This window comes from Salmo trutta, chromosome 21 (genome assembly GCF_901001165.1).
Source record: "Salmo trutta chromosome 21, fSalTru1.1, whole genome shotgun sequence".
Classification (NCBI taxonomy): Eukaryota; Metazoa; Chordata; class Actinopteri; order Salmoniformes; family Salmonidae; genus Salmo; species Salmo trutta.
Window position 1 is genome coordinate 40,295,999 of NC_042977.1, and position 13,426 is coordinate 40,309,424.

General features: G+C 38.5%; 1 long non-coding RNA gene across 3 annotated transcripts in view; it reads right to left on the reverse strand.

Moving 5' to 3' along the window:
• LOC115157432 (uncharacterized) overlaps positions 1 to 13,126 on the reverse strand; it is a 38,272-nt gene extending 25,146 nt beyond the window's left edge. The window contains exons 1-2 of one of the 3 annotated variants that reach the window (XR_003868450.1): positions 13,034 to 13,126; positions 12,651 to 12,673 (exon numbers count right to left, since the gene is read on the reverse strand). This is a non-coding gene — a long non-coding RNA (uncharacterized LOC115157432). Of the gene's footprint in view, positions 1 to 1,992; positions 2,200 to 6,738; positions 7,167 to 12,650; positions 12,674 to 13,033 lie in introns of those variants that run through there. The other 2 variants (XR_003868449.1, XR_003868448.1) reach the window with 2 other exon arrangements.
• Positions 13,127 to 13,426: the final 300 nt, after the last annotated feature.

Here is a 13,426-nt window from a genome sequence, read left to right on the forward strand (position 1 = left end):
CAACCGTGACATTATGTTTTCTTTTCATTATGTTTTTGCCCCAAAATACAGGTAGGCTATAGTAGGAAGGTGAATATATTGGTTTGACTATCAGGATTATTTTAAATATACAGTATTGAAACCCACCACTAAGTAAAGCTATACATTTCACAGAGATCTCTGATATGCAACAAGCTCTCACAATCTCACATCAGAGTTAGACGTTCATCCATGTTTCAGAAATGTCACATTTTTAAGTTGTTCCAAACATCAAATTTCAAAGTGTTTGGTTACTGCTTTGTATTGTTCCAATGTTAAGTTTAGGCATTAACTCATAATGGTTAATGTAAGGGTTAAGGTTTATGATAGGTTTAAAAGGAAAATATCAAAAACAACTTTATATTGCTGGATTCGAACATGCAACCTTGAGATGATTAAGAAACATAGATGAATGTCTAGTTCTGACATGAGATGGTGAGAGTTTGTTGCATATCAGACATCTCTGTGAAATGTATAGCTTTACTTAGCCTTACTTAGTTGTGGGTTTCAATTTATGTAAAGCCTACTTGAAGGTAAGTGCTCACTGTTGCTCCTAGTGGGCGGGTTCCACTTCACCTCCCGACGTCCTGAGACATGGATGGACGTCGAATACTGACTTGTATCATGGGTGACCTGCCTGCTGATATCGCTGCTTCAAGAACCAAGTGACACCTCAGAACTGACCAATCGGATGAAATGTATATTTTTACCCTTCTGTTTTTCCAGATCGAATAGCAATAACACTATCAGAACAACTGTCTTGCATTTCTATATTCCTCATTTACCTTTCCGGTTATAAAGTACAGCAGCTTAACTCTATAACTATTTAGAAATGTGCATTAGGTCCAAGCATCACGATGCTCGACTGTTCGCATCCATTGACAGTGTAACCAGCGTATTCTCAGCTCGTATTCAAGATAGGCTACACATCAGGTTAAACTGATTCATTTTTAGACTTATAATTTCACACCTGAATACACTAAATCCAAAGCTATCTACCGTTTCTCAGCAGGCAGGAATCTACTTGAATCCCCACGTCGGCATTTTGGGTGTTCTGAACTGGCACAGGCATGTGCAGCATCCAGCGCCCCCCTACCTTCTCCCTGCCCAGACCATAGCCACCTCGCCGCAGGCCCGGCTTCTGGAGTCCTTGGAATTAGTTTATACTTTCGGTTCTCTAGCTTTATGAAATTATAACTCATACAGCTAGATAACCAAAGACACAAACGAACCCGTCGTCTCTTAAAGGGGCCGCTGCGTATCCGCTGTTTGTGGTCACATGGAGCAGAAACAGTCGTTGGAGCGAGACGCTCGAGAGGCTCTCCCGCACTGCCAACACACCGTATAGCGCCGTAGGCAACGATGCTGTTTTCCCAGCATATGTATGCATGCCATGTGTGTGTATATATATATATATATATATATTTATGTAGATAGGGCTATGTAAGGGAATGCTATCTACGTAGCGGACACACATCACACACACAGTCTGTTATCTATCAAGTTCAACGATTTACCGACTTCAATTTGAAAATATCATACCCATATTTCAAACCTTAAAATATAATATCAAAAGGCTATCATTTAGAGTAGCCTATAGGCGTAGGTTACTTTCAGATAGGTCTATGTGATTTACTAAAATAATACCCTAACGCAAAACTACAAGAAAGGCAATGCATGCGCTGGGTAGGAAATAGGCTATTGCAACAAAACTGCCTAAATTAAATTCTCAGCAACTAACATGTTGTTATTGCTAATATTGACAAGAAAAAGAGAAAATGCTGAGGGTACACGAAAAGCAAAGTACCTAAAGCCATCACTAGGCAACATGAACTTCTTAAGGCTATCTCTTACTCATCCTCAAAATACAATTTCACACAAAGACTAATACAGTTCAGAATATTATCTTTATAATCTATGACAATACAATGAATAACAATTATGCACATCTTAAAATAAAGATATCTTACTCACAGAGGTACAGTTCGTAGTATCCGTTCATCATCTTTGTTATTCCATTTTCTAAAATGTGTTTTTAGTAAGAATATGTAGATAGCCTGTAAGGCAAATGAAGTTTTCAGTGTCAAGTTGAAGAAAGTAGACTATATGAGAATATACCAAGGCAGATATCCACAGGCTACAGAACGGTGTCGCCTCCCTGACACACAGGCTGCTACTGACGAACATGAGATAGTTGACAATATGCTCATTGGTTGACTCCCCCCGCGCCCGCCTACTAATCCCATACCACCCCACACACACACACACACACACACACACACACACACACACACACACACACGTAAAATGTCAATATTCATAGTGCATTTGACTATGTAAATGCATTATTGTGGTGTAGTCCTAACTGGAAGAGTCCATTATATTCTCCACAAGCGTATATAAAATGGAGACACCAAACACACTCTCAGAATAGACAAGTCAACCAGCAACTTAAGGCTTATACAACCATAACCTTTGCAGCAAGAACATAGTTGGATGTCATTTGGGAATATTGAGCATTATCTTGAGAATCCCGTGCAACACTGCTAGTTTGTCAGAATTAAGCTTTACACAGCAATGCTGTGGTTAACATAAATAGGCCTATACATAAGCCTATAAAACGCTCAGTGGTCTATCAGGGAAATATGCACTGAAATAGCTACATATAATCACTAGGCCTAGAGGATTTGTTAAAATCCCAAACACAGAATTGAAGGAGCTAGTGATGTTGATTTCATAATACATGACATCATAAAGTGTAATTTCGTGAAGTTGTTTAGGGAATGCCCACACCACCCACCGTTACAACAGCGGGCCTATTTGAGAAAGGGCCTCTATAGGTCCACTCAGCATTCATTTTTACCTGGCAAAAATACTCATGTTTTTCTTAGATTATATATCGTCCAATCACACTTATATTTGGCTGCATGTTGTCTCCGTTCACTCAAGTCTTTTTTCAATTTATGTACCACATACATTTTTAAATAGTCATCACAATTTGGTCAAAGATAAAATGTTTTACAATATGAAAGGCATGAAAATAGTAATGGGAGGTAAAGTGGAAAATTTTATTAATTACAACTGTGAAAATTCCTAAATTACACCGTCCAAAATATAACAAAAACATGCTCACGAATCAAGGGCTACACATTTCAATTAAGAGTTTTAGGCCTATCTCCGTATTATAATAGGAAAGAATAAGACAACGTTTGTGCTTTTTCTTAAGCTTCATATTGCCTTTGAATATACATTTACATTTTTGTCATTTAGCAGACGCTCTTATCCAGAGCGACTAACAGTAGTGAATGCATACATTTCATGCATTTTTTTGTTGTTGTACTGGCCCCCTGTGGGAATCGAACCCACAACCCTGGCGTTGCACACACCATGCTGGCGTTGCAAACACCATGCTCTACCAACTGAGCCACAGGGATTTCTGCTATAGTGTTCTATACTCCTTATGCCATAATGACTATTTCAAAGTAATCAGATTGCTGTAAAAAACAAACCAGTATTTTTAGGCATAGGTTACTTATATGGCTGGAGATCATCTCTTTCCTGCATACATATTCTAAACTTGTGCTTCAAGGATTTTATCCAATTAGCCTACTTCCAAATATTCATTTCTGAGCTGCTCATCATCTGAGAGGTTCTGCTAACAAGCTCTTGCTAATTAATGCCTCTCATGATGAGCAGTGAATTGGGTCAACTAGCTGGCCTACATTTAGAAATGTTGACATTGGGTCAACTAGCTGGACTACATTGGGTCAACTAGCTGGCCTACATTGGGTCAACTAGCTGGCCTACATTGGGTCAACTAGCTGGCCTACATTGGGTCAACTAGCTGGCCTACATTGGGTCAACTAGCTGGCTGGCCTACATTGGGTCAACTAGCTGGCTGGCCTACATTGGGTCAACTAGCTGGCCTACATTGGGTCAACTAGCTGGCTTACATTGGGTCAACTAGCTGGCCTACATTGGGTCAACTAGCTGGCCTACATTGGGTCAACTAGCTGGCTGGCCTACATTGGGTCAACTAGCTGGCTGGCCTACATTGTGTCAACTAGCTGGCCTACATTGGGTCAACTAGCTGGCTGGCCTACATTCTCTCTTACCTGTTGATCTCAGCAGCTATTTTAATAATGTTCATCACTGCTGCTTCCTCAGTTTTCTTACTGTACTAATGGGATTTGGTATTTTCGTCCACATTATTTTCACTCTAGTATCCTCTATTTCAAAGCCAATAACAGTTTGAGATTTTACACCATGATGAGGTGTTATGGGAAGATCTGCATTTAGTCAAATATTCCCTCTACATCAAAGATGACCAGAACATCTTCTCTCTCCCTCTACACACTCTCACAACCACAGCCAAACACACTATAAAAACACACATTTACCCAAAAGGAAAATTATACCAGCACATAAATAAGTATTGTTCCTTCCTGTGAAAGCACCAGGAGGTCTTAACTGTAAAGCTTTGCTAAAACAATGACTTGGAAATGGGCTCCAACTCTCTCGTTAAAGCAGAGGAATTCAACTCATTCTCGGCCTTCAGTCTAAGTCTCTGTCCACGGTGCTGAAATGGTCTGGCCGCTTCTACACATTTCAGCTGTAATCTACTTCTGATAGTGTACGCAGTCCGGATGCACCGCGTTATCAAGCATGTTAGGATGGATAGCTTGAGCCAAAAGATAGATGAGATTGCAGGATAATGAACAACCTACATCTTTTGATAAAGAGATCTGTCCGATCTACTGGAAACGAGCCAGTATAGCATCTCACTGTACTCATAAAGTTTGAAAGGCCTTTACCATCTAGAATGCGCGCGCGTGTTTGTGTGTGTGTGTGTGTGTGTGTGTGTGTGTGTGTGTGTGTGTGTGTGTGTGTGTGTGTGTGTGATGTGTGTGTGTGTGTGTGTGTGTGCTATATGATGCATGCTAGCCTACCAATAAAGATAGAAGAGGGAGATTTAAACAGAATGAAATATACCTGCTTGCATCAGATAGCATATCTGATTATAGCACATGAGCCACATCGTTATCACGAAGGTACACCTTGGGAGACACTGATATAGAGTTCACGTAGGCCTATAGGGTCAGAATAACTACAGTGAAACGGAACCGCATCCTAAGGGATTATAATACTGTCATGTTATGGCTAGTCGAGGCCTAGCCTGGATTTTATAACATGAGAAAGGTTATTTGTCAAGGTCTAGCATAGGCTATGCGTCGCTCCTTACAGCATTCCTCTGAGTGAACTGAACAACAATCACGTAAAACCCTTTGTAATAAAAAAACGGATATGGTTACTAAAATTCAGGGAAGACAAAGTACTTGTAACCGTGTGAGGACACAAGCAAAACAGAGTATTTATTAGCCTATCACAAGACATGCCGTGATGTGAGCCTATCAGTATGCAGTATTTTGATGAATTGAGATCATTTTATTGAATTTTGATTGGACGAGCAAACCTGTAGCCCACTGAGCACGCGCTTGACTGTAAGGCATGCCTCTTAGCATAAACATCAGTAGAAAACGAGAGCTCAAATAATCACCAGTTAGTCCTATAAAATTACTTAAACACAAATAATGGTGTTCTTAAACCAAAATAGACCTACACTTGATCTAAATACAATGTATTATATCTATATGTGGAAACGCATTCATTTTTTCCTTAAGTAATGTCATCCAAGTTCAGTCCCCATATTGCAAAATTGCACAAAATATTTAAATGAAAAATTGCATTCAATTTTTTCATAAAGAATTTGACATTCGCATAGGCAGCTGGCCATTCATTACAAAGGCTAAGGCCAGTACCGCCCGCACCTGTTGCCGCTAAAATGCGTAACTGGAAATAGCGTTTAACAGAAATAATATGTTATATCATATTCATTCGATTCATCCCATGCCACATGATAAACAAAATGCATTAAATTCGTCTGCTCATCTGCGTAAATCTGTACGACTTACCCTGCAGATGCCCCACATGATAATAATGAGATAGCACAATACATTAGTGATTAGCCTATCAGGCAATTACATTATCACTTCCATAAAGTAACGACATCATTTCACCTGAAGAAATTGCAATTCCTGTAACCTCATACAAATGAGGGTTAGAAAATAGTGTCGGCCTATAAATCAGTCTATACTCAAATCAGCCTTGGTGTGCATTATATAGTCCCTTTCACAATCCCTGCCATGCAGACCCCTGGAAGATTTCCCAACAAACAAGTGACAGAGAAAAATTTGCCCCAAAGAAAGAAGTCAACATCAAGTTCAACAGGGAGCTGGAAATCATTATCATAACAATACCGTCTGGTAGCCCCGAGGTCCCCCGAAAAAGGGAGTCTCGTCAGCACGTCACTCCGTAGGCCCCGGAACATTTTCCCAGGCTCTGAACAATGCCTAAACAATCTCTGAACAATCTCCTAACGGCTGGGGGGCCTCTATATACCTTATTTAATAGATACTTTGGAAGAGTTATTTAAGTTACATTTAGTTTAGAGAATAAGTCGTAGACCAACAAGTATAATGATGACGATAATAATAATAATAATCATAATAATTTGTATTACAAATAAAAAAATAGAAAAATGGAAAGATAAAATAACTACCCAAAACGAACTAAATTATGCCAGATGAAATATCCTCAATGATCAGATTAACGAAACTCTTAACATCTTACAGCATCACCACCAGCAAAATGCATACTTACAACAGGGCCTCTTTAGAATCCAAAATAGTACCAGATATCCTTTTTGATTCATGTTAAAGATATTTCAAAAGTTTATATTGCTCATCAAATTAATCAATGAAGTTTATCCGACTAAAATGTGCCCAAAAAAGATGACTTGTGCTTGAATGGCAAGAGAGATAAATAAGGTTATTGTACTAAATGGAGTCACACGCAGTATTGTCCCCAGCCTAGACCACGAGAAAGAGCGATTGGAATCGGCTGTTTCTCCCCTCCACTCACGCGGCATCGGCGAACGTGGCCAGAAACTCAAACGCTGCAGCTTCACTGTTTGGTCCTTTCATAACAGACGGCTTTTGTTCCTACTCTGCGTGATCGCCTATTCTCTGCGCCTCTCAAAATGTACGTCCCCTATCGTTTTTGTTCCAGACACAACCGAGTGAGAGAGTGAGTGAGAGAGAGAGAGAGAGAGAGAGAGAGAGAGAGAGAGAGAGAGAGAGAGAGAGAGAGAGAGAGAGAGAGCAAGGGGTGCATGAGAAAGACCGCGATAAAGAGAGAAAGCAGCATGCTATAGATGGAGAGGGGATGGATGGATGGATGGAGGAGGAGGAGGAGGGAGGCGACATATCAAATGTGTCAAAAGATGTTTGCAGAAATATGGAACAATACAAATGCTGAAATGAATATCAGCATACCCACATACCAGCCCTATAACCTACCTTGCATTCACTAGAAACCACTTCCGATATTGTATCATCTTGCTTTCCTTAGCTTCAAAATGATGTAGAACCATGAAGCTGGGGAAAAACAATGCCGAGGCTATTGTTTATCGCGACGTTATCCTCCTGGCAAACAGCCAGGCTTTGGCAACCAGACAGAAACAGCGCCACAGCGACGGTGTTGATGCTCAAGTTTAATGTTAGCGCGTTAATTACTCCTCAATGACGCATCTGCCTCTCTGCCTTCTGTCGCGCACTGAGGTAATAGGTGCAGTGCTTGTCGCGGGAGATACGAAAATAAAAATGCTAATGATGGTACGCGCATGGTCAGGCGATGCTATCCGAAGAGGTTACCATATGTGGTATATAGGTATACGATTAATTCGGCCGGACTTTATGGAAAAGCAATGCTCAGGGCATATACTGCTTGCTACATACACGGCTAGTAGCCTACCTAGGCCTACTACGCCAGACTATTATGAGGTGCTAGGCTATTTAAGAAATGTAATTGTTAGATGAAAGCAATACTCACGATGGAGCCACACACGCACGCGCACACACACTTTTGCCCATAAATAAACATTATTTATTTAGGTCTAAATGTCACTCCTGTTAAACAAAGAAACATATACATTGAATCTTTATTTGAGCGATTTTTTGAACAGTTTTGTCAGTTGGAATTACTGTTACCCTATGGACGCCAGATATAGGAAACTTTAACAATCCAAAGGATTTCTTTACAAGCGAGAATGAAGCAGCCCATAATCTTCATCATTCAAGTTATTTTTTATCAAGCCAAATAAACTCAAATGCATCGTGGGCCTGGGACTATATTTTTTCTATACTAATCTTTAGTAGGTCTAAAGCCCATGGATCCGCAGTAACATACACACTAAAAACAGATAGTTCTATATAGTGGCAAATAAGGGTTATTCGGCTTGTAACCATAGCGCAACGCTTTTTGGTGCTATATGGAACCTTTTTTTTAAGGTTATATAAAGCACTATAATCATAAGGTTCTAAATGGAACCTGTATAGTTCTATAAAGAACCCTTTCCCAAGGTCCTACAAAGAACCATTAAAACAGTTTCTATATAGCACTAAAAAAGGGTTCCGCTATGGTTACAACTCTTTTTGGGGATATAAAACCCTTTCTATTGTAAAAAAATAAATAATTATAGAACCTTTATGGAGGATGGTTCTCTAAACACTAATGACACTCTCACTCACCGTTGCACAAAAAGAGCTGCAAGCAAACCACGCCCCAAAATATTCTAATGAGGCGCCGACCCTAGATTTTAATTATCACTAAAGAGGAAAGAACCCTTTTTGAACCACAAAAAACACTGAAGGACTCAAACATTTATTATTTGGGTTAGTATGGTTCCACATAGAACCATCACCTTTATCAAAGAACCCTTGAGGAACCTTTATTTTTCGTCTGTATACTCATATAGTAACTTTGAATAATAAGGAATAATACTAACGAGGCTAAACGTCTATACAGCAAACACACTACTGAATTATTATATTTAAACAAAAAGGCTTTGTTAGCATCTGCTTTTCAATGTGAAAGTACAATATGAACGTATCTAACGTTATGGATTGTATGCTAAGAATGTAGACTATCTGACCCTGACCCGAATAAAATGATATAGAACATACAGTATATCTCTCGGAATTAATATTGTCAAAACGCTGGGAGGAAAAATCCCCTCCATCCTACAGTACACGAAGGACAGAAACAGCGACGCTCTTTGGTGACAGGGGACATGAACATTGTCTTCAGTGGATTGGACTACAGTGTAGACTGCAGTGTTAATGTCCTTTTACAGTCAAATATAGGTTGTCAGTTATTGACTACACGAAAAAACACGATACACAGACAATTAGAGGGAGAGATAGCTATGTGAATATGTGTTTTAGGTGAGCCTTTGTTTAGGCCTATCCCTGTAAATTAGCCTGAAGTAAGCTACAGACTCTATCATAAATGAAAATGCTTTATTTGCGTGTTTGCCTTCTCATTTGGAAAACGAATGATACGCTTATACAGATTGTAAAATGTTCAGGTAACATTTCAAACATACACCTTCAAAAACTGGGTGGACATCTCATGCAGCTAATGGAGGGACACAATTCACCAAATATATTGCATTTTTCACTACAAAATTCATTCGGAGTGCTTCATTCGGAGTCTTTAATTAACATATATGCATTTGTAATTAAGAAACGATAAAAGCAGAATGTCACCTAATGCATAGGCTACGTCATTCACATTTTGAGAAGGTTATGCGTTCTTTACGCTAGCCTACGCCTAAGTACATGTGGATATGTTTATGTGCTTTGACCTGCAGTCTAAACGTCATCGTACTGATATTTCGAGGCCAGAATCAAACTTTGATGTTCAATTGTATTGGTTGAAGTTCATTTTAAGTGTTAGATTAATTCAGCACAAATTGAATTGATCCTAAAGAAAACGAACGTATTTACTGATTTGCACCAACCAACTTGTGCAGCTCATGCTGTAATTCCGTGACAAAATAACGATACATCTACATGGTCAAAAGGAGCACTGCAACTTTTTAAATGTCCTTTTATTTCAATATGTCCTATAAATAATTTGACCACATGATTTTTGGTAACCTACATCATTTATAACAATAGGTACTTGCTTAGTCTGAAACTTGCATCAAACGCTTAATTTTACATTTCAGATGGTATGCTATTTATTTATTGAGCAATATGCCTATTTGCTATAACTCACAAATAAACTAACCAGTAATTACTTGGTAATTTCTTACAGTAATAACAGTTTTATCAATGCATATAAACCATCCTGATAAAATTGAGAGAATACATGTTTTTTTTATATGTACGTTTACCGTCTTAAAGCGTCAAGTACAGTACAAGACCGGAAATAGTTTCAACCAAGTGAGTTTACAATACAACCCTCTAGATAAAACATACGTCAGCAAATATGTAGACACGCCTATTTTAAAGTGTATTTAAACGTAAATGCATTTTGAATAAAGTTTGATTATAAGTGATTTGATGTTACACTGTCATTTACAGATGTGACTTATTTTGGAAATAGGGTTTTACACGGTAGAAACGGGGGAATATACCACTTCCACCATGCTTCACAGGAGTGTGTTCTATATACGCATTAAAGTTGTTCAAATAATATAATTCATATTTTTTAATGATTATTCTACTGATATCATACCCCAATATGCAGGAGTAAATGATATACTGTAAAGGTATTCTGTGGCTACATGCGATCAATTCAAAATTATGTCAGAGAAGAATTGTGAAAATAGCCTCACGAGAGTAAAGTCCTTTAGAATGAATGCCTTCCCAAAAATAGCTACTTGACATGTTAAGTTACGTGTTCAAAATCCCGAATTTATAGTATATTATGTCTATTTAGCATGGATGAATGTGGTGTGGGGAAACAGACAGTGAAAACAACAACATATATACAAAAAAAGACGATCATCTATCTAAAGACAAAATGTGTAATGATCAAAACTAGCCCTGGCTGATGATAATTTTTTTTATTTAACTAAGCAAGTCAGTTAAGAACAAATTCTTATTTACAATGACGGCCTACCTCGGCCAAACCCTAACCTGGACGACGCTGGGCCAATTGAAAAGATTCCTGGAGTATCCTTTAGGGGTTCTTCGAATTGAAACTGTGAGGGAACTCCTATAAGTTCTTCAAATAACCCCTTTTAATGGATCCTCGAAGAAGCTTTTGAAGAACCTTTTGGGGTTCATTTTTCAACTGGACAATCAATACAATTAATTGATTAGCCAGGAAGAATAGAAAAACAGCACTATTTCAGCTCCCGAGAGCCATGCATTAATTTAATAGCCCTGCACTCATATATATATATATATATATATATATATATATATATATATAAATAAATATATATATTTTTAAATGTTTTTTATTCTGATTTTTCAGGGGGTGCTGCAGCACTTTCAGCGCCCCTACTTCCCGCGGATATACCAAACCATCCTCCTTGTTGATAGAAAACATTCCACAAAAATCTCCTAATTTAGAAATTAGAACGTGTTTTAGCTTTTGGTGCCAGCATTGTGTCATTAAAATCCGAGTTTCCCTAACTCTGTGTATGCTTCTGGTGGCCAACAAGTCATGATGAGTTCAAGTACATTACATGGCCTTCAGTTGCTTTACTCTTATTGGTCAACAGTAGTAAAGCCTCAACACAGCCTTGTTTTAGGGCCAAATTCACTAGACTACTGTATCTGTTATTACCAGATGGTACCGAGTCAATGTGCAGGGTTACGAGGTAGTTGAGGTAATATGTACATGTAGGTAGGGGTAGAAGTGACTAGGCAATAAGGACAGACAATAAACAGAGTAGCAGAAGTGTATGTGAAGAGTGAAATTGTGTGTGTGTGTGTGTGTGTGTGTGTGTGTGTGTGTGTGTGTGTGGCGTCAATATGCATGTGTGTTTGTGTGTTTTGTGTTTGTGCGTATGTAGTGGGTGTGTATGTGTGTGTTGGAGTGTCAGTGTAGTGAGTGTGTGGGTAGAGTTCAGTCAGTGTGCATAGAGCCAGAGCAAGAATGTCAGTGCAAATAAAGGGGGGGTCAATACAAGTAGTCCGGGTAGCCATTTGACTAACTGTTCAGCTGTCTTATGGCTCGGTGGTAGAAGCTGTTTAGGAGCCTTTTGGTCCCAGATTTGGCGCTCCGGCACCGCTTGCCGTGCGTGCGGTACCATGCGGTAACATCAGACATGTTGAGAGGGAAATGAAGATAGAGATTGAGTAATCTCAGGCTGCTCATGATTATTATATTCAGATATTATAGGACACTGTCTTATTAGGCAAACAATTGATTTGCAGTTGTATAATAATAATATTGTCATGATTATAATCATGTTAACAATCCTGATAAGAATTTTACACTGAATCGTGGACTACATTTTATATGATGAAGATATATGTGACCCAAGAACGGAGCTAATTCAAATAAGGTTATAAATGTATAACTGTATCAGACAAATGCATTATTGTCTACTTTACTGTATGTTGAAATGTATACATTCAATACTTAATGTTTTGAAGATAATTAACTAAGTACAACCTTTTGCAAATTTACACTGCAAAATAAATGTTTTTTTATGTTTAAAAACATAAATTGCTTTACTACAAGTAGTGAATGCCTGTTTTAATTACCTGTTGTTATGTCTGAAAGTCATCTGCAAGGAAATAAGAAAATATGTTAACGAAATAAAATAAAAAAATAAGATGAAAATAATTTAATCAGAATAGACCTTTAGTTTCTTAGGCCCACTTGAGTAAAAGTAGAATAGGCTTACATGCAAGCCGACATCACACTCTTGCAAATGTTAATGATGCTCTATAAAAGTTAGGCTAATATTCAGCATAGGCTTACTTGGAAATGTATACAATAAAATAAATATTGCCTACAAACGTTTACTTATCGTCAATATCAAAATGTGAGAAATTACAAATATTTCTCGTTTAACGCTACACAAGTAGCTGGGATTAAATCTTAGGCCTAAACTCAAGTAGAAGTGTCTGTAAAATAAACGTACCCAAGTGGGCTTCTTCACCGAGGGAGCTCTTAATTCTTCCCCTGCCTTGAATGTGAGAGAGACTAGCTCCCAGCACCTCTCGTCCCTTCATTTGAAGCAGGCTGGGTTTTATGATAATTAGAATTGACACCAAATTGTGCATCATGAAAGGAGGGGGCAAACTCGGGCCTGTTCCCACGAGGCACATTCCGACAGTCAAGTTCAAGCTCAAAGCGCGAGCCTCTATTGCAATTCAAGGCGTGTCGTGCAGCTCATTATGAAGAAAAAGCGCGCGCTCAACCTTTTGAGATTCAGGCATTGAGGAACTCGTCATCATGTCAGTAGTTGCAGATGTCTAAAGTGATTCAATAAAGTAAATAGCCTGAATATAATTAGCCTAAACTAGATTTTTGA